The following is a 25293-nucleotide window of genomic DNA, read 5'->3' as shown; positions in this document are numbered from 1 at the left end:
TTCCAAGAGAGCATGAGAGAGTCAAGATCTTTATCACAACTGAAGAGGCCGTTCGGTGTCAGACTCCTGTCTACGTCTTTAGCTTCAGCCTCAGTTGCAGATTATACTTCAGCCACGCCAATCAAACTCCCTGTAATTCACTGCCTCTAAGGCCTTCTACTTGCTGTTTATATCACCCAGGAATGGCCTTTGCCCAGTCTCTCCCTGTTTACACGTCTTCATCTCAGAGATCTCGTGGCACCCTGTGCACAAATTTCCTAGAGCACTGAAATTTAAGAACACAAGGACAATCAGCTGGTCATGTGGTGTTTTAAGACTCCTCTTCAGGAAAGAATATGAAAAAACAATTTTATAGAAACAGAAGGAAATGGGAAGGGGCAGGAAGTGAATGGACACTAACACTTTGTTGTCTGCTCTATCAGGATTATATTGACAGAAAATGGAAAGATGTTAGTGGCTTATACAAAGTAGTTTATTTCTGTCTCATACAGAAATCACTCCAGGCTGGTAGTCCAGGACTAATACGATAATTCTGTCCCTACACCACCACCAGCCTCCTTTCCCTTCACCATTACACCCTTGCCCTCATATACTGTGGTCCAAGATGGCAGCATCCTCGCTCTAGGATACAGAAAGGAAAACGGACAGAGAAGAATTGAGGGAGGAGTACAAACTAGCCACCTCTGTGAAAAAATCTCTAGAGGTTGCCTTATGTTTTAGCTGACATCACAATGTCCAGACACCTGGGCATACTATCAGGGAGTTGGTAAAAGTAGTCATTATTCTGGGAGAGCATATACTTAGCTAAATTCTTATTACATTGAAAGAAGGAAAGAAGGGGTATTAAGAGGACAACTAGGATAATATTATCCCAGTTTTAAGGCAAGCTCACTAGCCAAGTACATCAGATTATGCTAGACTATTTCCTTTAGAATCACACGTACATACTCTCTCACCTCTCCTATTCAACGTGATACTGGAAGTCCTAGCTAGTGCAATGTGAGAAGAAAAAGAAATGAAGTATTTAAAAATAAACACATACATTTGCCTAACTGATCATCATTTATTGAGAGAACTGTATTAGCTTTTTAAAAGAATTGAAGAAGACCAAGACAGAGTCCTGTAATGCACATAATTGAAGCTAATTTTTTGATGGAAACTGTGCCTAAGGATCCATTGCTAGTCAAAAGAAGAGGTAATGAGTATTATAAGGCTAGTTTTACAATAGATCTGTCTCCAGAAGTGCAGACTTGCACATCCACCTGCCTACAGAAAGCATCCTCCTGGATTCCCGCAGATACTCACATTCATCAGCGAGCTAACTTATTGTCTCCCAAGGCCACTTCTCCTCTGGAACTTCCTGTCTACAACTATCAGAATCACCATTCATAAGGTTGTGCAAGTTAGAAATTGAGGCTACATCCTTCATCTGGACTTTCACCTTGACCTCCTAACATTAATAAACTACCGAGTTCTACCCATTCTGTCTCCTTCCTCACATTTCCACCAACACTGTCATTACATCACTCCAAGCAACCATCATATGTAACCTGATCATTGTTGCCGCTCTGATCTTGCCTTCTAGGACTGGCACAATTTTACAGGAAAAAAAAAGAACTATAATATGATGTCTGCTTTATTGGAAATAAGAGCAAAGTGCAAAAGAAACTTGGAGGAGGGAAAAATTACTTCCAGCTTTGATGGGCATAGGCTTCTGAGAAATACTTTGAGACACAGGAAAAATATTTTCAAAGACAAATATTGGCTAGAAGAGGACACTAAGTAGAAGAAACTGCATAAGCAAAAGTATGTTTTCCAAAATCAGGGTAGTCTAGACTGAGAAGAATCTTCTGTGCGCTGTGTACTAGTTTGCTGGAGCTGCCGTGATGGAGTGCCATGGGACTGGTGGCTTCAACGATACACGTTTGTTTTCTCACAATTCTGGAGGCGAGAAGTCAAAGATCAAGGTGTTGACAGGGTTAGTTTCTTGCAAGCCTCTCTCTCTGGCATGTAGATGGCTGTCTTCTCTCTTTGTCTTCACAAGACCTTTCTTCTTTCTGTGTGCATGTGTGTCCTAATTTCTCTCTTTTAACAGTAAGCAGTGAAGTCAACTTTTTTTTTTTTCCAGCTTGGGAGATATGGCCCATTTACTTGTTTTGTTGTATTTTTAGAGTGTACAACATGACTATATATATATATTTACATTTATATACATATACATGCACACATACATTGTAAAATGATTACCACAATCAAGTTAATTAACACATCCATTACCTCACCTCTGTGTGTGTGTGTGTGTGTGGTGAGAACACTCAAGACCTACCCTCTTAGCAACGTTAAGTGTATAATACAGTATTTATTAACTGCAGTCACCATGCTGGAAATGTGCACCCTTTGACTAATATCTCCCCCAGCCCCTAGGCTCTGGCAACCACTATTCTACTCTACTTCTATGGGACTGAGTTTTTTAGATTCCACATGTAAGTGAGATTATATAATACTTGTTTTTCTGTGTCTGGCTTATTTCATTCATCCACATTGTTGCAAATGGCATGACTTCCTGCTATTTACGGCTGAATAATATTCCACTGTATGTATATATCATTCAGTGCAGCCTTTGACGGACACTAAGGCTGTTTCCATATCTTGGCTATTGTGAATAATGCTGCAATGAATGTGGGAATGCAGATATCTCTTTGAGATACTAATTTCATCTTCTTTGGTTCTATACCTAGAAGTGGGATTGATGGACCATATAGGAGTTCTAATTTTTATCTTGAGGGACCTCCAAATTGATTTTCATAATGATTTTTAACAGCTTACATTCCTAACAGTGTATGAGGGTTCCCTTTTCTCCATTCCCTCGCCAACATTTGTTATCTCTTGTCATTTGATAATAGCCATCCTAAAAGGTATGAAGCTCTATCTCGCTGTGGTTTTGATTTGCATTTCCCTGATGATTAGTGATGCTGAGTGCCTTTTCTTACACCTGTCGGTCACTTGTATGGTCCTTTGCCCAACTTTTAATCAGTTTACTTTTTAAATTTTAGTTCAGTTTGCTAGTGAGTTGTATGAGTTCCTTACATTTTTGGATATTAACGTCATGATACATGTCTTGAAAACATTTTCTCCAATTTCATAGGTTGCCTTTTCATTGTGTTAATTGTTTGCTGTTACAGAAGTTTTTTTAGTATGATATAGTCCCATTCATTTCTTTTGTTCTTCGTTGTTGTGCTTTTGGTGTTATATCCAAAAAAAATCATTGTCAAGTCTAATGTTAGGGAGGTTTTTCTCTCTGTTTTCTTCTAGGAGTTTGATGGTTTCAGGGCTTATGTCTTTAATCCACTTCAAGTTAATTTTATGGTATAAAATAGGGTCCAGTTGTATTATTTTGCATGTGGGTGTCCAGTTTTCCCAATGCTATTTATTGAGGAGACTTTCTTTCCCACTGTATAATCTTAATGCCCGTATTAAAGATAAGTTGGCCATATATGTATGGGTTTTATTTCTGGGTGCCCTATTCTGTTCCACTGATCTAAATGTCTGTATTTATGCCAATACCATACTGTTTTTAATGAATATAGTTTTGTATATAGAGACTGAAACCAGGAAATTTCAGCTTTGTTCGGCTTTCTCAGTATTACTTTACTACTTAACTCTTTTGTGTGTCTATATGAATCTTAGGGTTATTTTTTTTTTTCTATTTCTGTGAAAAATGCCATGGGATTTTTGATAGGTATTACATTGAATCTGTAGATAACTTTGGGCAGTATGTACATTTTAACACTATTAATTATTTCAGTCCATGAACACAAGCTACCTTTCCATTTATTTGTGTCTTTTTTCAATTTCTTTCATCATTGTCTTGTATTTTTCAGGGTACAGCTCTTCCATCTCCTTGGTTAAATTTCTACCTAAGTATTTTTTTTTGGATGCTATTGTAAATGGAATTGTTTCCTTAATTTCTCTTTTGGATAATTCCTTGTTAGTGGATCTAATCTCCTTTTTTAAAATAAGGACACCAGACTATTTGATTAGGGCCCTAATGACCTTATTTCTAACATTCTTAGGATTAAAAGTTCAGTACCTGCATTTTTAAGACTAAATTACCATATTTACCTTTTTGTGGCCTCTCTGTTAATTCATATCTAGTTAGCAATTATCCATACAATTCATTCAGTTTTGAAAGATATATTGCCCTAAAGACCCCATCTCCAAATACAGTTACATTCTGGGGATTGAGATTTCAACATGAATTTTGCAAGGACAAAATCATTCCATCACAGGCTGTTATATTTCAGAGTCTTGGAGGAACTAAGCTAGAAAGGCAGGTAGGAGTCAGATTGTAAAGAACTTTGAAGAAAGGAATTTGGAAAGTTTCCTGAACTAATAAAGAGTTACTTTAAGCAAGCATATGCCTTGATCAGACATATATCTAAGATCACTGACAGTATGAGGTCAGTAGCCCACGAAGAGGAAAAACTGGAGATATGAAGGTCATTCAGGAATCTACTGTAGTGAGGTGGGATAAGGATGATGAAGGTCAGAGTGAAAACATTGTCTAAGGGGTGTGGAAAAGAGATGAGAAGTTTGAGAGACATTTTGTTCATAGAACTGAAGGGATTCGAATGGGAAACCTAGAGACCCCGGGTCTCTAGCCTGGTTGACTGAGGACGGTAGTGTCATGAATTAAAATCTAGAACATATGTGGACTCTAAGGGGTTATAGATTACCCAAGGAAGAAGGGCTCTGCCATCTAGCAGAGACAACTGAGTTGAAGGCACAGCACAGATGTGATAGTTGAGGTCAGAGTTGAGATCAGTCTGGGAGTGTGCATGGGACAAGGGAAAAAACCATCCAAAAGAGGAACCATGGAGAAGTGCAGCACTTAAGGGACAGGTGGAAGGAAGAAGTCAGAAAGAGAGGAGGAAGAACAGAAGAGTGTCCCAGTTGTCAAACAGGAAAAGTTCAATAAAAACAGATCAAAAAGTCAGTCAAAAACAGCAGAATGAGAGAATTTAAAAGATGCCATTGAAGTTGTCTTCCCAAAGAGAAGTTATGGGAGAGGAGTGGAAATAGAAACTTGATACTGTAGGTTTGGGAGTGAAGAGGAATCTGGAGGTAGGAAGACAGGATTTAGACCATTGCTAGAAACCTGGCTACGAAGAGAGGAAGGAGCTAGGAGGCAGTTGAGGGTGAGTTATGAGTTGCCATCCCAGCCTGGTTTTCATTCCCATAGAGTAAGTAATTGCCAGGTGGGGAATTCTGCCCCATACCTTCTATCAGAACGACAAGCTGTGTGACCTCTGTCTGTGTTGCCATGAAACCCTCCTTTGTACCTCGACAGTGAACTGTACATACTTCTGTCTCAGGATCGATCGATCGATCTATCTATCTATGGTTCTTGTTCAAATCTTGTCTTCCCGTATCATACCATTAACACCTCAACAACAGAAATCGTGTCTGATTCATCTTCATAGTCCCTGTGTTGTATACATTGTATAAATGTGCTGAGGAGGAAGGGAGGGAGGGAGGGAGGGGGGAATAAAAGAATTAAGGCTGGAGCATTTATTCTGGGCCACGTGCTGTGCTAGGTATCTTTCTTGAACTGATCTTTATGAGGTCATTATTATCGCCATTTTATAGCTGAAGACACCGAGGCATTGATATAGTAAGTGACCCGCCCAAAGTCACGGAGTTAGCAAACAGCTGAGCGTGCATCTGAACTCAGGCATTCAGAATCAAAAGCCCGTGTTCTCAACTGTGTGAAATCAACTATGTTATTTTTAAAATTTAACCTATAAAAGGGGACATACTGGAAATACTTTGACATAGTTATTTTCTAAAAGAAAAAGAGCCAAAGCCAACAAGAGCTACATTAGATCTGCTGAATTGCATCTCGATCACCTTGCATGGTGCAAAACAGACCATATGACCATCCCATCACTCCTGGAGTGTCGCGTCCTGCTCAGCTGTCAGGTTTGTTGGTTTCCTAAATCAACCAGACACAGACCATCACCTAAAATATTTTTCACTGTCAGGTTCTAGAGCATAAAATTAGTCTTTATTGCTTTGACTATTACTAATTTCAAAGGCCAAGGAAGGATCATGTAGCAATGGCGCTGAGCCGGGACCAGAAGGGCTCCCCCGATGAAATAAATTTTTTCTGATGGCTTTCGTTGGAGTGCTGATGTGGAGGAATTGTCAGGGCTCTGGGATGTTTCCTTAGGGCTGGGAAGGCCAGGCACATGGGCTGCTTTTCACCCTCAGTACTTCTTCCTGTGAGCTGGGCCATGTCACTGAGTCTGGGCCCACGTGCTAGGCACACAAGGGGGGTCTTGGCCAACCAGACCTCTGTTCAGGGTTTCGGGTGCTGGAATCCTGGGGGTCTCCAGGCTGAGAGTCAAGGTGCTTCCCGGGCAGCCTCCAAAGCAGTAAGTCTCCCCAACAAATCACACAAGAAGGAAACAAAGTTGTCGGTGGCTTCTCTTTCCAATGGTCCCTATTCTGAGTATAAAGAGAACCGTCAGCTCCATTCATAAAATTGAACTTAGATCAGCCTTGGTTCAAGATAATGGAAAAGGTCAGACCATGTTTCAACTTCTCTTCTCTGAAGTCACTTACCCTTTCCTGATCTTTTACTAATTATCTGCTCCTGTCACCCCAGCCTCAGAAGAATTTCTGTAGCAGTCTCAGTGGGTTTAGTGAAAAATCTCAAGGCGAAGGTGCGCTTTGAAGGACAGGAGTGGAGAAGGCACGGCTGGCCTGCTCCCCGCCACGTGGATGTCTTCTGTAATAAGGACCACGTATTGAGGGCTATTTGTGAAGCCTCGTGTCTAAGCCTTCAGATGTATCCCCTACAGTATCTCCTTGACTTTGACACTATGGGGATCCATCACTGTAAAGATAAGAAAACTGAAGCTTAGAGAGGTTAACTGTTGTTGTGGGATGAACTGTGTCCCCCTAAAAGATATATTGAAGTCCTGACCCACAGTACCTGTGAACATGACCTTGTTTGGAAATAGGGTCTTTGGAGATGTAGCCACGTTCAGATGAAGTCGTTAGGGTGGGGCCTTAATCCAACAGGACTGGTGTCCTTATGAGAAGAGGTAATTCGAACGCAGAGATGGACATGCACAGAAAGAAGACAGTGTAGAGACCACAGGGAGAAGATGGCCATGTGACAACGGAGGCAGAGACTGGAGCGGCACACCTGCAAGTCAAGAAATGCCAAGGATTACAAACACCAAGAGCCAGAGGAGGCAAGGAAGGAGTGCCCTTCCAGATCCTTCAGAGGGAACGTGGCCCTGCTGACACCTTGATTTTGGACTTCACGCCTCCAGACCTGAGAGACAATAAATTTCCATTGTTTTAAGCCATCCCATCTCACGATCCTTTACTATGGCAACCCTAGAAAACTAAATGACTGTCTGACCCCAAAACCCATGTTCATAGCTTCTACACCTTACTGCCAAAGGGCCAAGTCAGCATCGAGTAGAAACAGTCAATGCTACCTCTTTTACAGAGAAAGTGCCCTTGGAGTCTGCCTCCAAGGATGAGGGTGAATTTGTTAGGTGAGAAAGGGAGGAAAGAGAAACTCAGGACAAGCATGAAAGACAATGAGAGAGGATGCTGTGCTTCAGGAATAAATATGGCTCATGCCTGGGGTGAAGGAGCTGTGCGCGGCAAGGAAATGCAACCATGCCAGACACCTCCACCTTCTGGAAAAGTCTTGGGTGCAGACTTGCAGACGAGCTTCCATGTTGGGGTGCATCCACAGAGAAAGGATGGCTACAGTCTGTGCTTGAATCATGGGGGCTGCTGCCCTGCAGTTTAATGCTAGAGCTTTCGTGGCAATGCATCCTTCGGGCATAGTCAATGGACTTAGCCGGGGCGAGCTGGAAGATTCCATCAGCAAAGGAATCCACCAGATAAGGAGCGTTTTCCTTCCTTGTCATTAAGCACTGTCTCTTAATTAAGTTGTCTTCCGCCCACTTGATCGGAAAAGAATACTAAGAAGTGCTTTTCCAGGAAAATGTTTATTTCTCTTCCCATCCCCTTAACAGCCACCCTCCTTCCCCACCCCCAGCATGTCTCGTCATGCAGGGCTGGTGCTGGGAGGTAAGTAAGCCAAGGGACTGGGGAGGAGTGAGCCCCCTTTATCTCAGTGTGGGTACAGGTGTGTGTGCGGGGGGAAGGGCACCGCCCCGGCCCCTGGCGGGCGCGAAGACAGCGCTCAGAGCATGAATCACGGATGCAGTCAAGCTGGGCTTCGTGATAACTGCAGCGAATACTTTAATCTCGCATAGAGAGATGAGGTCACGCGCCAGTTACTAGAGAATATCCCTTTCGCACCTCTAGATTCCAGGCTTTGCATTGTTTCCACCAGTAAAGGCTCTTTTATTAAACACTGTACGTTTTGTTACAATTCAGGTAAAGTTAATTTAAATGAGGCAAAAGCCATTTATAGCCTGTCTCTTCCTTTGCTTCTGCCCCATAGCCACGCAGTCTCAAATGCTATCAATTCTTTCTTTTCTTATTCCTATCCCACCTGCCTGTCTGTCTCTTCCCCTCCATTTCCAGGATGTAGTTGACACTCACCTATTCACCCTTGAAGTCGCAGCTCGTACTTCACCTCTCCTGGAAACACTTCCCCGACCTTTCCACCTCCCCTCCCACGCGGGGCTGGCCGACTCAGGCGCCGCCTTCCCGATGCTTCAGTTAGGAGATGGATCACAATTGGCTGTCATTACTGGTTGACCCTCCTCTGTGGCTGCATAACAAGCCACCTTACAACTTAGTGGCTTAAAACAACAATTTATTATTACTGTTCTCTCTCACGGTTCTGGAGTTTAACTGGGCTCGGCTACGTCCCCATCACTGGTTCTCTCCACAGCTACTCTCAGAGGGTGAATGTCAGTGGTAGTCAGGGCTGGGACCGGGACCATCTCCAAGGCTTCGTCGCGCACATGGCTGGGGCCCAGGCTGGGAAAACTCAAACAGCGGGGGCCCTTTGGGCAAGTCTCCATCTCTGTGTGGCCCTTCCTCATGGCCTCTCCTTCACAGCAGCTTCAAAGTAGCCATACGTCTTACACAGCCACTCAAGGCTCCCAAAGGCACGTGTCCCAAGAGATAGCGAACCAGGAAGAACCCGTGTTACTTTCTGTCACTTAGGCCAATCACACAGTGCCACTTCTGCCGCAGTCCTGGACCACCAGCATTCGGTGGGGAGGGAATATAACTTTCCTACGAGATAAGATCTAAACCCTTTTGCATGACAAGAATTTAGTCAAGGTCTTTTGCAAGAGCTTCGTGCTGACTCACAACCGATCAGTGGCACCTGACGTTTTCATGCTCCACAGCTGTGATCATCTTGCCCCTCCTGACCTGGGGTTTCCCCTCTGACCTACCTTCCCCAAATCTTCTCCATCTTCTCAAGTCCCTTACCCTCTTATACTGCCTCCATAAACCTTTCTCGACCCCCCCCCCATAGAGGGCCCGTTGCCGTCTCTGTTACTGGCTGTGCCCGTTGGGTAATCAGGCTTACACTTCAGCTTTCAAAGCCTATGGCTCATGTAAGGGGCTGATAAGTCCCTTGAGGACCGAGTCTCCCACAGCAGCTCGTGCGGCACTACAGAGCTGTTCACATGGCAAGAACAGTACCATTTTTTGAACAAATTAATTAATTAACAATTAGGTCACTCCTCCGCCTGCCTTCCTCATGCGAGGCTTTTGTGTTTCTTTGAGCAACAGGGGTTCGTTGTAGCTTTCCACTGATCTCCTCTGCCTGCGGTTGCTGGGCTGCGGCCCCGGGTTCAGCCCTTGCGTGGGCGCCCTGCCCCCTCCACCATCAGAGCCCAGAAAGTGAGGAAGGTTTGGATGCGCATGGAGTAACCACACCATGATACTTTTATTGGTGTTTATTTTGTGCTGGAAGGTCTGTTCCGACTAAAGCCAAGCAGGACCAGATGTGGCAGGCGGAGCTCTGTAGCCAAATCCATTCTTAGCTCTATTTAATGAAAAGAGAAGGAAAGACAACAGGACTGTCAATGCTAAGAGGGGTTCTGGAGATGCCAAAAACCTCACACCGACCCTTTCCAAACACAGACCACGGGCATATTCCTGCACAGCGGTCTCACACCAGCAGCACCCACGTTTTCATCTGCTTTGCCCCTTGGGCACCTCCCCTATCCACCTACTTTCTGCATCCCTTGGCCCAGAGACCCTCCCAGCCTCTCCCTGTAGCCAACACACTCCATCTCCTATTCTGCTTGTCAGATTCAGTCCCCTGAGGAGCAGGCAGGCAAAGAGGGTGACCATTTTCCCTTAAAGAAAAGCAAGAATAAAATGCCTATTATGTGGCCCCAAATTCTTATTTCTGGGTCACAGTTCACTGAGTCCTAGAAGCTTGGAATTGAAGGAAACCCTAGAGATGACCTAGATCATCTCTTTACCTCTGCTGCATCTGATGACAGACCACCCTGGCTCGCTTGATACGCAGCATCAGCTTTGAGAGGGAGGACCTCCCTCTGCAAGTCACTTGACAAGAGACCTGGTGGCATGTGGCAGGGAAGCTCTGCTGGCAGAGGGGTAACTGAAGAGTTTCCCTTAAATGTGATGGCTGTTTGTATTTTACAATCATATACCCCCAAGAGAATATGAAGAAAACTTTAGATCATCTTTTCCAGAAAAGAGCATATAGACGTGATATTCTGCATAATTTTAATAGGTTCAAAGACGCCCCAAACCCATCTGTAGATGCCAAGTTAAGAATCCCTGATTTAATGTTGTTTTTGAGAACCAAGCAAATGAAACTGGTCCATGGACTAAAACAACAGTGAAGTTAGTTTGACCTTGGAGAAGAAAAAAAATCAAGCCTTGGAAATGGAAAATTGTATTTTCAATTGTTGTCCCTCACATCCCTCTCATCACCCATCTGGGCCAACTGTGTCTCAGAGACACTAAGATGGTTAAAAAAACAGTGAAAAAAGTGAGGCAGCCTTGCAAGTGATTTTGTGGGGCCATGTATTTCCTTGACAGGCTCGCCACATTGTGTGGAGAGATGCCACACTCGTCACCACTGTGTGTTGGCAACTCCTAGGATTCTGAAGGCTAATGATTTTATGAGCCCAGAGCTCACACATGTTGCACCTTTCAAAACCTTCACTTCTCTTTTGTTTGCAGCATTTCCCAATGACAGTCTCAGGAATGAGAGCATAAAGGGGGAGGTTTTCGTGCGTTCTTACCAAACCAGTGCTTTGTGTTTCTTGGTTGCTGACTGACTGGTGGAAACCTTAATGGTCATAGCTGCCAAGTAGACCCCAGTTAAGTGCTGCCTGTAAAAACAAACCTGGGAAGGTCGCGTGGCATGTTCCATGGTATATTTCTTCAGAGCTTTCTTAGGTGTCTGAGTCTGGCTCCTGGAAGGGGAGCTGTGCTTTCCGAAGAACTCCGTGGACGGGGAGTCAGCCCCCCGGGATGAAACAATGTTGACAGCTGGGCCAGACATTTGGGGGACGGGGAGACGTGTTGCGATGATTCTCAGGATCACTTCCTACTGGCACTGAAAAGAAGTTTTCTAGGATGCAAGGTGAGACAAGACAAGAAGCAGAGCTCCTTTCTCAGACCTCTTTAGCTCCTTGGTCTGAAAGGAACTAATCCATTCTTCTGCCTCCAGGCAACACGACCTTCAGATAGATCGGTTTTTTTGTTCTGCGTTTTTTTCAGCATTTCCAAAGGACATTCCAGCCTTCCTTAACCTTGCATTCCAGACTCTCCCAGTGCCTGTTCTCAGGAAATACTTCCTCAGGTTTAACTTAAACCCCTCTCCCCGCAATGGGAGACCACTGCTGTCCTCCCAGGATTCAAAGAACAGCTGTGTGGCCCCTTGCCAGTCACACTGCTCCTCGTTCCCATTGTTCGGGGGAGGGAGTGGCTCTGGGCGTGTGCGGATCAGCCCCTACCACCTGGTCCGAACCCCAGGCTCCTCTGAGGAGTTACTTTGCACACGGTGGGCACTGCTCTCCCAGGAGTCTGATATGGTCACCGGTGACTTCTCACGCTCTGAAATCAGAAGTCTCTGCAGGGGCTTTGAGAGATGACATGAAAGAGTGTTCTGCATCTTTATGGTGCTTTACCCAACATTTGTGCAGACATCAGTTCCACTGCAGGTGTAATAACCATCATTTTAAAGACAAGGAAATGGCTTCAACAAGATTGGCTCAACCAGCATTTACACAGAGGGGAAGGGGGGAAGCCACAAGTTGGACCTCAGATCACGAATGCATCACACCAGGGGTGCTTTCCACTACACCAGGGCTGCTTCCTGGGGAGAAGATAAACCATACAGCTCTTCTCTTTGCAATCCTTAGTTTAAGGAACAGAAGCAGATACACAAGGAAATGGCTTAGAGATGCATCAAAAGCCATGAACACATGGAGAGTCTTGCTTCAGTCACAAGAACCGTGGAATGGGTGGCGTGGTGGGTAGCAGTGAGGGCCTCCCCCATCGCAGGGTGGTCCCAAGGGGCCATAGAGGTAGACAGCCCCGATTTCCCAACCCACCTCTAATACACGCACTGTCACCCAGGACAAGTTCACTCATCTCCGAGCCACAGTTTCATCAGGTATGAAAAGAGAATAATAATACCATGCTCACGGGGTTATTTTGAGGAGTAAATGAGATGATTAACATAAAGCACTCAGCACAGGGTCTGACAGATCGGAAGAGCTAAATAAACGTTAACCAGTAACTATGCATATGACGGCATGAATAGAGCAATGAAACTGAATGGAGTTAAATCAGGAAAGATTTCATGGAGGAAATAAAAGTGCAGGAGGAATTTGGAAAGCAGGATTGAGGCTGGGTGAACAAGATGAGAGAAGGCATTATTTCTTTGCCCTCAGCCTCCCATAGGCACAGCTATGCCAGTCTTTGCACGTGGATACCCACACTGTCTGTCTCCACGGACGTTCACATTTGTAAACACACAGGAAAATAGCAGAATGTCATAGGAGCAGCTGTGGATGGATGGCTTATGGAGACATGGGGAGATGCCAGCATTAAAGCAAAGTCTATCCTGGGATGAATAGCTTCAGTGTAACTCCATTAAAAATTGAGTGTGCCGTAACGTTGAGCTATTCTTAGTGTGAGTATCTTCTTAAAAGGTTAAGTCTTAATAACTTGGCTTGCTCACCATAGATCAGCTGCTTCTGATATAGATGAGAGAGATGACCTCTCCGAGACTCTACAAATTATTGGAAATAGGGAGATTGCAATTCTTGGAACTTTCCTATTGATCTGTTGAGTAAATCATCTGCTAAATGGAAATCTAATTTGAAAGGTAGACATTTAATGGGATTAATAAGCGAACTGATTAGGCAAAATGTTAGAAGTAACCCAAAAAAATGCCCTAATTGATTGGAAATATATAAACAGGCCCCAAAGAATAAGGAGACTGAGAGGGAAATTACTGGATGCTTTTAGGAAGGGTAGCAACACTGCTTTTGACATCTGCCCAGTCCGGGGTGGACTTGTGGAGTACAAACCGCAGCACCACAGCTGTCTCCAAAGGCACGTACATCAGGATGTATTTCTGTCCACGTACGACAAGCCCTTGAAGTGCCTGGACTGAAAGATTGTGGGAAGTCCACCCTGGGCATCAGTGCCACCAACTCACACGGTGGCTTTCTGTGGCTAGGGAAACGACACCAAGTAATTCTGTAGACAGGGCTGCCCTGCGTGTAGCTCCTGCTCGAACTGTTGGCAACGCCATCTGGAAACCAAGTCCATAACCTGCTTTTGAAGGACACTCTTCACAGACAGGTGCTGAAATAAGATACTTGAGAGGAAAGTGGAGACAGGAAGAAATCACACCCATTTAAAAGCAACTCTGTGCCTGTCACTTTCCTTACGTTGTTTCATTTCATCATCTTAGCAGTTCTGCAAGATAAGAATTTTTAAGCTCATTTTACAAATGATACAGCCTAGTGGCATGGCTGGGACTTGAACCCAGATCTGACTGATTCCAAAGGCTACGAGTCCAGGGTCTTTCCACTTCACAGTTTTGCCTCGAGAAGATGGACTATTGCTTAATTTCACTGAGTTGTTAGGCTGGATGTGTGGGGCTGGATTAAGCTAGGGCTGCAAAGTTGTATTCAGATCATGAAGTGTGTGTTTCGTGTAAGAGATGAGCAGGCCACGGGCAGTCAAAGAAGGCTGAATGGGGTGAGGGTGGGATGAGCAGAATTTTCCTTCTTTCTTTTAGGAGGATAATTCTATATAGAAGAGAGTAGGAAAGACCAAAATAAAAGAAAAAGGAGAAAATGCCTAGTTCTGGCAAGTTAGTAATAAGGTTTAAAACATTTTAAAAAATTTTTAATTGAAGTACAGTTGATTTACAATGTTGTGTTTAATTTTTTATTATACAATTTTTTAAAGGTTACGTTCTATTTACAGTTATTACAAAATATTGGCTACATTCCCCGTGTTGCACAATACATCCCTGAGCCCATCTTGCACTCAGTAGTTTGTACCTCCCACTCTCCTACCCCTGTAGTGCCCCTCCCCCACCACTGGTTGCCAGTATGTTCTCTGTATCTGTGAGTCTGGTTTTTTGTTGTACTCACTAATTTGTTGTATTTTTTTAGCTTCCACATATAAAAGTTATCATACAGTATTTGTCTTTCTTTGTCTGACTTATTTCACTCAGCATAATGCCCTCCAACTCCACCCATGTTGCTGCAAATGGCAAAATTTCATTTTTTATGGCTGAATAGTATTCCATCCATTGTATATATACACCACATCTTCTTTACCCACTCATCTGTTAATGGACAGTTAGGTTGCTTCCATATATTGGCTGTTGTAAATAGTGTTGCTATGACTATTGGGGGTGCATGTATCTTTCCAAATTAGTGTTTTGGTTTTTTTCAGATATATACCTAGGAGTGGTCTCGTTGTGGTTTTGATTTGCATCTCCCTGGTGATGAGTGACGTTGAGCCTCTTTTCATGTGCCTGTTGGCCATCTGCATTTCCTCTTTGGAAATTGTCTATTCAGTTCTTCTGCCCATTTTAAAATTGGGTCATTTGATTGTTCTGATGTTGAGCTGTGTGAGCTGTTCATATACGTTGAATATTAATCCCTTATTGGTCATATCATTTGCAACTATTTTCTCCCATTCAGTTGGCTGTCTTCATTTTGCCGATGGTTTCCTTGGCTGTGCAAAAGCTTTTAAGTTTAATTAGGTCCCGTTTGTTTGTTTTTGCTTTTATTTTCTTTCCTTTAGGAGATGCATCCAAAAAAATATTGCTGCAATTCATGTCAAAGAGTGTTCTGCCTATGTTTTCCTCTAGGAGTTTCATGGTATATGGTCTTACATTTAGGTCTTTAATCTATTTTTAGTTTATTTTTCTATATGGCATTAGAAAATGTTAGTAATAAAGGTTTGGACCAAGATGGTAACCAAACGACCTGGAAAAAATGTGGCAGATTCTGTTTTCCAAAAATAGCTGTAAAAATATTTCCTATCCCATGTTTTCTTCGAGAAACTTGTCACTCCCCATCAGGAAGTAGAGTCTATGACCACTCCCCATGAACCTGGGCAGGACTTTGTGACTTCCTCAACTAATAGGGTGTGACAGAAGTGATGCTATGTGACTTCCAAGACTAGGTCATTAAAAGTGGTATGGCTTCCACCTGGTTCTCCCTCTCGCTGGATGCTTGTCTTTGAAAGACCAGGCAACACAGGCCCATGTGGAGAGAAACTGAGGCCCCTAGCTGTTGGGCCCAGCTCAGCTCCCTACCAGCATCAAGCACCAGCATAACTAGCCATGTGAGTGAGTCATCTTGGAAGTAGATCTGTCAGCCCCCAGTCAAGCTGCCAGGTGATGCTACATGGAGCAAAGACAAGCCTTCCAAACTTGCAAATTTGAGGGCAAAATAAATGATCGTTGCTGTTTTAAGTACTAAGTGTTGGGGTGATTTGGTGTGCAGTCATAGACAGCCAGAACAAAGAGGGCCGGTGAAAGAAGGATTCACTGGTATATCAACCAACAGGCATAGTGATGAATCCTGGCCACATGGTAATAAAGGTCAATTTTATTTACTTGATTGTGTCTCCATTGCTCTGAGGAATGAAGAGTTTAGGGCTGGGCAATATGTGCATCTATGTAGAACCAGGTAATAAAGTATTAATCATAGCATTTCTATAGTATCCACTCTAATGGGTAGAGGTGGAGGTAGAGAAGCAGATAATCATAATGATGAATGACCCAATGGAAAACAAACCTGCACTGAGAGTGTACTATATTTTAGGCAAAATGTTAGAACTTTCATACTCCTTTTCTCACCTAATCCTCTTAAAACTCCTACAGTCTTACTTTCATTTTAGAGGTTCAGAAGAAGTTAGCAAACTGATTTTTAACAAAAACACCTCACATCAGTGAGTGGTGGGGGTGAGATTCCAATTCAAGTCTGATTCCAGAGCTCAGTCTTTTTCACTCCATCATCCTACAGGTTTGCCAAAGGTGACTTCTCTGCCTTTTGCACACATGTGTTATTAATTTTTGAGTTTGTTTGGAGTGGATTCAGTTTTCTTTCTCAGCAGCATATCTATTTACCTTTCTTGGCTACTATTTTTTTAGCAAAAGAATTTGCATTCCTGAAGCATACACGATCCAATGGTGTTGAAAGCAGATGGTCCATAAGTATGCTACGAGGCACAGGGAATCGAAATGAAAAGAAAATGTTGTCACACTTCTGGAGTACTGTGATGGCTTGTATGTGCATCCACAGATGCAGTGTATGTCATAAAGAGGAGTGACTTTTTCTTCTTTATTAAGTTGGCCATTATCTTTATTAAAGGTGTTCTTTCAATCAAAGCTAATACATTTTACCCAATGCATGAGTGTCTTGTAAGCTGAAGTGTGGAAGATAGCATTTGTTGTGCAAAGCATGCCTGCCCTGATCAGCCTGCTCTAGAATTCTGTTGGGGGCTGATGATTGTTTAAATGGGAAGAGTTCCTTCAATTATTTCTCAGAAGGAGAAGATGTATAGAAGGCAAGATGTGAGACTGTCTCCCTCTGAGCATCAGAGGGTTCAGTGATTGGCAGAAGTGGGCATCCAGATTCCTCCATTCTGTCCTGGCACTGCCACTGCATGTGGTGACCTGGCTTAAGTCATTAACCCCCTGTTTTTCTTATTGGTTCCTAGTGGACAATAACACCAAAGCAGCCGCGCTGAAAACAAGTCAGTTCCTCAGAAAAAGTCACCAGTATTTGTGCAAACCCAAAAGCCCTTAAACAACCCTCTCTGTTCCCATTTTTCCCCCCTGACAGCAATGCATTCCTTCCCTCAGCATGCCATTTTCAAAACCTTTGACATTTCACTGCACCTCATCATTGCCCTCATAGTGGATCATGCCAATTTGTCAGTTTTAATCTGTCTGGAAACGTGCATCTGTCAGCATAACCCTTTTTATTTCTTAAATGTTGATACAAAGATTTCACACATTGATTTTTGTGTAGCTCTGATTTCATGCAAGCTAAGCAAATAGTGACAGGTTGGTACTTGGGGTAATGAATGCTCAATCAGATTAATACAAATCAATGGCATTGGCAAGTTTCGATGAGGTGCAGGGGGTGGGGGTCTGGACAGCCCGAGCTGCCAGAACAAGACAGATGGTCAGAAGCCGACATTCTCACCTCTTTATCTTGATGGGCTCATTAGCAGATTTCTCTCCTTTGGGTCTCATTTGAGTTTCTTGGCTTTAAGTGGCACCCCATCATCTTGGAAGACAACCGACGTACCCTTTTCACGACCTGGCATGGAGAATATTCCAGTGCCCAGGGACTGTTCAGCAGCCTGGATGGCTAGGACTCAGGCAAACAAATCTAGAGTTACCATTTATCCAATAAGACCATTGGGGTCCAAAGAGTTCATATATCCATGTTAAGAACTACTTTTCTACAAACTACCATTTATTGAATGTCAAGTCCTGTAGCAGGCATGTTATTTTATTTCTCACAAGAAATCTAGGAGGCATATTCTATTATTTTTGTCCTTGCTCTTACTGTAGCTAGGCTACTTCATAAGTGAGAAACCGAGGATTAAGGAAGTTGTCCAAAGGGACACAGTTGGGGAGCAGTAAAGGCAGAACTTGACTCTGGGTCTGTAGAACTGCGAAGCCCGGAGGTTACCCACTGCTCTCGTATGCAAGGGCAGATGGCTAAGCCGGTAGGCGGCTTTTCTGGTCCTGAACTGGCTCCTCTCCTTCCTTCCTTCCTGTGTCCCTCCTCACTGCTTACCCTCTCCTTCCTTCTTGCAGGCATCAGTCTCTCAGTCCTCTCATTTCTCCCTTTTTAAAACATAGCTCCATCCTCAGGCTCTTTCCCTTCTCAGGCTGGCAGTGGAGCCGGGGCTGGAAACCAGGGCTCCCCTCTTTCCTCCTCTTGCTCCGGATGCCCACCATACAGGAAGAAAACAGTAGATGACCAAAAGGTTTCAGAAGTCCTATAGGGTCTTTAAAGTTATTGATCTATCAAATAGAGGTCCTGACTTCCTTTGTATTTTTTTTCTTTTCCATTATAATTTATTACAAGATATTGAACACAGGTCACTCTGCTATACAGTAAGAGCTTGTTGTTTATCTAAGGTACTTAATTTTTTTAACACTTTTTTATTGAGTTATAATCATTTTACAATGTTACGTGAAATTCCAGTTTAGAGCACAATTTTTCAGTTATACATGAACATATATATATTCATTATCACATTTTTTTCTCTGTGAGCTACCGTAAGTTCTTGTATATATGTAGAATAGATAAACAAGATTGTACTGTATAGCACAGGGAAATATATATAGTACTTTATATCTGTTAATCCCAAATTCCTAATTTATCCCTCCCCATCCCTTTCCCCTGTGGTAACCATCTTTTGTTTTCTAGGTCTGTGAATCTGCTTCCATTTTGTAAGTTCATTTGTGTCATTTTTTAGATTCCACATATAAGTGATATCATAGGATATTTATCTTTGTCTGACTTATTTCACTTAGTATGATAATCTCTAGGTTCCTCTATGTTGCTGCAAATGGCATTATATCATTCTTTTTCATGGCTAAGTAGTATTCCATTGCAGAAATATACCACAGCTACTTTATCCAGTCATCTGTCGATGGACATAAAGGTTGCTTCCATGTCTTGGCTATTATAAATAGTGCTGCTATGATCATTGGGGTGCATGTATCTTTTTGATTTAGACTTTTCTGCAGATATATGCCCAAGAGTGGGATTGCTGGATCATATGGTAACTCTATTTTTAGATTTTTAAAGAACCTCCATGCTATTCTCCATAGTGGCTGTACCATTTACATTCTTACCAGCAGTGTAGGAGGGTTCCCTTTTCTCCACACCCTGCCCAGAACTTATTATTTGTAGACTTTATAAATGGTGGCCATTCTGACTGGTGTGAGGTGATACTTCATTGTAGTTTTGATTTGCATTTCTCTAATAATTAGCAATGTTGAGCATATCTTCAGGTGCCTATTGCCCATATATGTATGTCTTTGAAGAAATGTCTATTTAGGTCTTCTGTCTATTTTTTGATTGGGTTGTATGGTTTCTTTCTTTTTTTCTTTCTCTCTCTCTTTTTTTTTTTTTTTGCAATTGAGTTGTATGAGCTGTTTACATATGCTAGATAGTAATGCCTTATAGGTCATATCATTTGCAACTGTTTTCTCCCATTCAGTTGGCTGTCTTTTCCTTTGGTCAGTGGTTTCCTTTGTGCAAAAGTTTATAAATTTGATTAGGTCCCATTTCTGTATTTTTGCTTTTGTTTCCATTGCTCTAGGAGATGGCTTACTTTATATTATCCCATAGGTCTTGTATGTTGTTTTCATTTTTTTTTTTTTTCATTTGTCTTTCTGTCTACTGTTCTGATTGGGTAATTTCCATCATTCTATCTTCCGAATCACTGTTCATTCTTCTGCATTATTTAGTTTGCTATTTATTGTAATGCTTTCATGTTGGCAGATGAGTTTTTTAATTTTAGTTGACTCCTCTTTATAGTTTCTAGTTCTTTGTTACAGTGATTTGCATATCTATCAATAGCCTTTCTCAATTCCTTCAGTTTTTTTTTTATTATCTCCTTTTTGAACTTGGGATCTGATAGACTGGAGAGGTCTGACTCGTTCTTTCAGGGGATTTCTCTTATTTTAATTGTGAGTGGTTCCTCTGCTTCTTCATTTTGCTAGTATTTCTCTGACTGTGAATTTAGGAGAAATAGTTATCTACTGTCTTCTTGAAGGGCTGTTTTTATGTGGAAGCATCCCTGTGTAGCCTGCACGTGTCTTATTTTTGGTGGGAGGGCTGTTTTCCATATGGATTCCTGCCACATCTTTCCTCAGTGTGTGCTGGTCACTATACCGTGGTAGCGGGTGTGGTTGGTATTGTGGTGACCAAATCCTGCACTGAATGTTCAGCATGTTTGCTCTTATGGTTGTCACAGCCCTATAGAGGGCAGGGTCTGTTCCCCAGTTGTTGGAATAGAATTCCCCAGATCTGGTTCTGAAATGTGGTGTGAGGTGGGTGGGACACAAGTGCTTCTGCAGGGAGAGGAGCCACAGAGTATTCCTCCACAGGAGCGGTCCACCGGGAAGCGAGTGCCGTGGCATCACCTATCAACCATTACGTACACTCACAAAGTGCACTGTTGTTGGCACTGCCCTCAACCCTACCTCAGCTGTGGGAATGCAGGCCGTTGGCCTGGATGTCCCTCAGGCACTGTGCTCACAAAGTCCCCAGCACAGATACACCAAAGTCAGGCACCAAGACGTGCATAGTTGCACACCTGGACCCACCATGAGAGCTAGGGAATCAGCCCAGACCACAGCCTTGCTTCCACATGTGGGCAACATGCTGGTGCCTGCCTGCTCCCAGAGCTTATCGAGGCAAAGCCACGCCCACTGTGAGCATGCTGAGAATGCGGCGGCCGTGGGGGGGCCCTGCCCCTCCCTTCACACGTGTGTTAACAATGGGGCTTCTATGGCAGACCCGGGCTGTGTCCTCCACACACTCCCAGTAGTGGCCCAGACCAAACTCCTGTTCCTTCAGGCCGTGCTCTTCCCTGGTCTGTTTGCTGAAGCCTGTTTCAGCACACTGCCCCTGTGCGCACCAGCAGACACACGTCTTGGGCTACAGAGTGCAGCGAGGTGGCCAAGGCTGTCTGTGCTGTTCTCTTTCTGTCCTTCCTGCTGCACGCTGGCTGCTGCTCTCCTCTGTGAGCCTCTGAAGCTCCCTATCTGTCCCACCTCATCTCCTAGCTGGTGAATGGGGCTCCCAGGGTCGGGGGAACTTTGCTCTGTCACAGCTCCCTCCCAGGAGTGCAGGTCCCACCCTGATTACTGTTTTTTTTGTTTTTTTTTCTTTCATCCTACCTGGTTACATGGTGATCTTTTTTTGCAGCTTTGGTTGTAAGATCTTCTGCCAGCATTCAGTATGTATGCTGTGAGAACTGTTCCACATGTAGATGTATTTTTTTATGTCTTTTAAATTAAAGTATTGTTGATTTACAATATTGTGTTAATTTCTAGTGTATAGCATAGTTATTCAGTTATACATACATATGCATGACATTTTTTTAAGGGCACTATTTTTCTTTTTTTATTGAGGTGTAGTCAGTTTACAATGCTGTGTCAGTTTCTGGTGTACAGCACAATGCTTCAGTCATACATGAATATACATAGATTCATTTTCATATTCTTCTTCACCATAAGCTACTACAAGATACTGAATATAGTTCCCTGTGCTATACAGTATAAACTTGTTTATCTGTTTTATGTATACCAGTCAGTATCTGCAAATCTCGAACTCCCAGTTTATCCCTTCCTACCCGCCTCCCCTCAGCAACCAGAAGTCTGTATTCTACATCTGTGAGTCTGTTTCTCTTTTATATATAAGTTCACTTGTCTTTTTTTTTTTTTTGATTCCACAAACATGTGGATCAATGGAACAGAATAGAGAGCCTAGAAATGAACCCACAAACTTTTGATCAATTAATCTTTGACAAAGTAGGCAAGAACCTAAAATGGAATAAAGACAGTCTCTTCAGCAAATGGTGTTGGGAAAACTGGACAGCTGCATGTAAATCAATGAAGTTATAATACTCCCTCACACCACACACAAAAATACTCAAAATGACTTAAAGATTTAAATATAAGACAAGGCACAATAAATCTCCTAGAAGAAAACAGAGGAAAAATATTCTCACATACATCTCAGCAATGTTCTCCTAGAGCAGTCTACCCAAGCAATAGAACTAAAAGCAAAAATAAACAAACGGGACCTAATTAAACTTACAAGTTTTTGCACAGCAAAGGAAACCATAAGTAAAACAAAATGACAACCTATGGAATGGGAGAAAATATTTGCAATAGATGAGGCTGACAAGGGCTTTATTTCCAGAATATATAAACAGCTCATACAACTTAATAACAACAACAACAAAAACCCCAACCCATCCAAATATGGGCAGAAGACCTAAACAAGCAATTCTGCAATGAAGACATCCGAGTGATCAATAGGCACCATGAAAAATGCTCAGTATCACTAATTATCAGAGAAATGCAAATCAAAACTACAATGAGGTATCACCTCACACCAGTCAGAATGGCCATCATTCAAAAGTCCACAAATGATAAATGCTGGAGAGGGTGTGGAGAAAAGGGAGCCCTACTTCACTGTTGGTAGGAATGTAGTTTGGTGCAGCCATTATGGAAAACAGTATGGAGATTCCTCAAAAGACTAAAAATAGACTTACCATATGACCCAGCAGTCCCACTCCTGGGCATATATCCAGAGGGAACCTCAACTCAAAAAGACACCTGCATCTCAATGTTCATAGCACCACTATTTACAAGAGCCAACACATGGAAACAACCTAAATGTCCATCGACAGATGACTGGATAAAGAAGCTGTGGTATAGTTATACAATGGAATACTACTCAGCTGTAAAAAATGAAAAAATAATGCCATTTGCAGTAACATGGATGGCCCTGGAGAATGTCATTCTAAGTGAAGTAAGCCAGAAAAAGAAAGAGAATTACCCTGTAGACGTATTTTTGATGTGTTTGTGGGAGGAGGTGATCTCCATGTCCTTCTATTCTGCCATCTTGCTAGTTATGTATGTATGTAATGTGATTTCCTAGTTAGTATCTTGAGTTCTCTGTCAATTGGCTTGGCTACTTAAGTTAGAGCCAAGGGAGATTCAGCCTGAAAGAGCTGCTAAATATGAGATTCTTAGACCTACTTCATAATCTGTATCCCAAGGATACAAGGATGAGTTACTACTGCATTTCTTCAATCCTTTGCTCCTGGTCAGCTTCTCTAATTGAGAATAACACTTCTATCTCTGGGCCTGAAAGACTGTCTATTTTGCTTCAAACTCTAGCTTTGCAGATGCCTTCCAATACTCAGAGAAACCTCCTCAGCCCAGCTGCCAGTGTCCCATCCTCTTTCTGTATCCTGGAGGTTTGCCAGCAGAACACTCACCAGCCTTATCCCAACACCAATCCTACTTTCCATCTGTTCTGTCCTTGGTTGTCTAAGGAACAAGACCCCATCCTTCAACCTACTCAGTCTCTGAGCTTTGCTGCATTGTCTCACAGTCATCCTCTGCACTTCTTAAAAAAAAAAAAAAAAAAAAAAAAAAAAAAAAAAAAAGCTTCTCTATCTTAAATTCTTTAACACTACTTTCCTAGTTTCCCCAACTCCATGGTTTCTCTTCTGTTTTCTTCTTCTACCACTGCCTAAGGTGTAAACTCCACTTCTTAGGCCTTGCCTTCTGCTTTTCAGCTTTTACACTAAGTGCCCTCAAGAGTATATCCAGACTTGTGGTTGCAATTACCACTGTAATAATGATTCACAAATCTCCACATTCTTCTTAATTCCTAATAGCTTCCTATGGGAAATTTCCACTTGAAGATTCTACCATTGTCTCTAACTTACTATGCCTAAACTCCCCATTTATGTTCATAGCATCACCATCCTTCCAGGCTCATTGGCTTCAACTTGAACACTTTCTTTCTCATGAAATGTATTCCTTCATTCATGTACTCATTCATTCATCCACTAATTTATTCACTCACTCACTCAATAAACATTTACTAAATGCCTGTTCTGTGTCAGGTTCTGGGTGAGGTACTAAAGGTAACAGAAGTAAAGGATATATCCTGAATCTAACATTGATGATCCTCCATCCTTGAGGAATGACCCCTATCAACATTTTCTCTCACGGTTTCCACCACCACCAAGTGCTTTAGTCAAACTGATTTCCTGTGCTTCAGGCTAACATGTTCTTTCTTACCTCCATGTCTGTATCTTATCATTCTTCTTGCCCAGAATAATTTCCTTAATCTTTCTGCCAACTGTAATCAACATTTCCTTCAAGTCCCATCTATTTTCAAAATCTCAACATAATGCTCTTTTCCCCTTCTTTGAATTCCTATAGGATTTTGTGATTCAATTGTCCCCTCTTCCCATTGTGATCACAGGAAGTAGAAAGGCATGCCAGAGAATGTTTTGGTAATAGAAAAGCCATAGAATCCTTTAATGGAGTTGTCATAAGCAAGGGCATATTTTCTGGGTTAGGACACGATTAATTCAGCCATTTATTCGTTCACTTCTCAGCTCTGTGAAAAAAAGGCATGGGCTTCCAGAGGGTTTGAGACCAGTGCCAGGGAGCCGGTTCATGCTGATGGTTACTGTCAGGTCTGCACTGGCCTAGCCCTGCTGGTCTGTAGCCTAGTGTACAGCAAAGTGATTCAGGGGTGTGTGTGTGTGTATTCAGATGCTTTTCCATTGTAGGTTATTATAAAATATTGAATATAGTTCCCTGTGCCATACAGTAGGTCCTTGTTTATCTATTTTATATATAGTAGTGTGTATGTGTTAATCTCCCAAACTACTAATTTCTTTCTCCCCCTTCCCTTTTGGTAATCCTAAATTTGTTTTCTGTGTCTGTGAATCTGTTTTTGTTTTGTACATCAGTTGATTTGTATCATTATGTTAGATTCCACATATAAGTGATATCATATGATATTTGTCGTTCTCTGACTTACTTCACTTAGTAATCTCTAGGTCAATCCATGTTGCTGTAAATGGCACTATTTCATTTTTATGGCTGAGTAATATTTCATTTTATATACATACCACATCTTTATTCATCTGTCGACAGGAATTTAGGTTGTTTCCATGTCATGGCTATTGTAAATAGTACTACTATGAACATTGGGG

The 25293-nt window shown here is 42.5% G+C and overlaps 2 long non-coding RNA genes across 4 annotated transcripts in view; one reads left to right on the top strand and one right to left on the bottom strand.

Annotated features, from left to right (window-relative positions):
* Positions 1-25293, top strand: part of LOC123611928 (uncharacterized) — a 175612-nt gene that overhangs the window by 86857 nt on the left and 63462 nt on the right. The window lies entirely within an intron of this gene.
* Positions 952-25293, bottom strand: part of LOC123611929 (uncharacterized) — a 184014-nt gene continuing 159672 nt past the window's right edge. Inside the window, exons 5-6 of the long non-coding RNA XR_012503822.1 lie at positions 7001-7216; positions 952-6901 (exon numbers count right to left, since the gene is read on the bottom strand). This is a non-coding gene — a long non-coding RNA (uncharacterized LOC123611929). The remainder of the gene's footprint in view (positions 6902-7000; positions 7217-25293) is intronic.

This window comes from Camelus bactrianus, chromosome 33 (genome assembly GCF_048773025.1).
Source record: "Camelus bactrianus isolate YW-2024 breed Bactrian camel chromosome 33, ASM4877302v1, whole genome shotgun sequence".
In the NCBI taxonomy this organism is placed as follows: domain Eukaryota; kingdom Metazoa; phylum Chordata; class Mammalia; order Artiodactyla; family Camelidae; genus Camelus; species Camelus bactrianus.
This window is presented reverse-complemented; position numbering and strand designations above follow the sequence as displayed.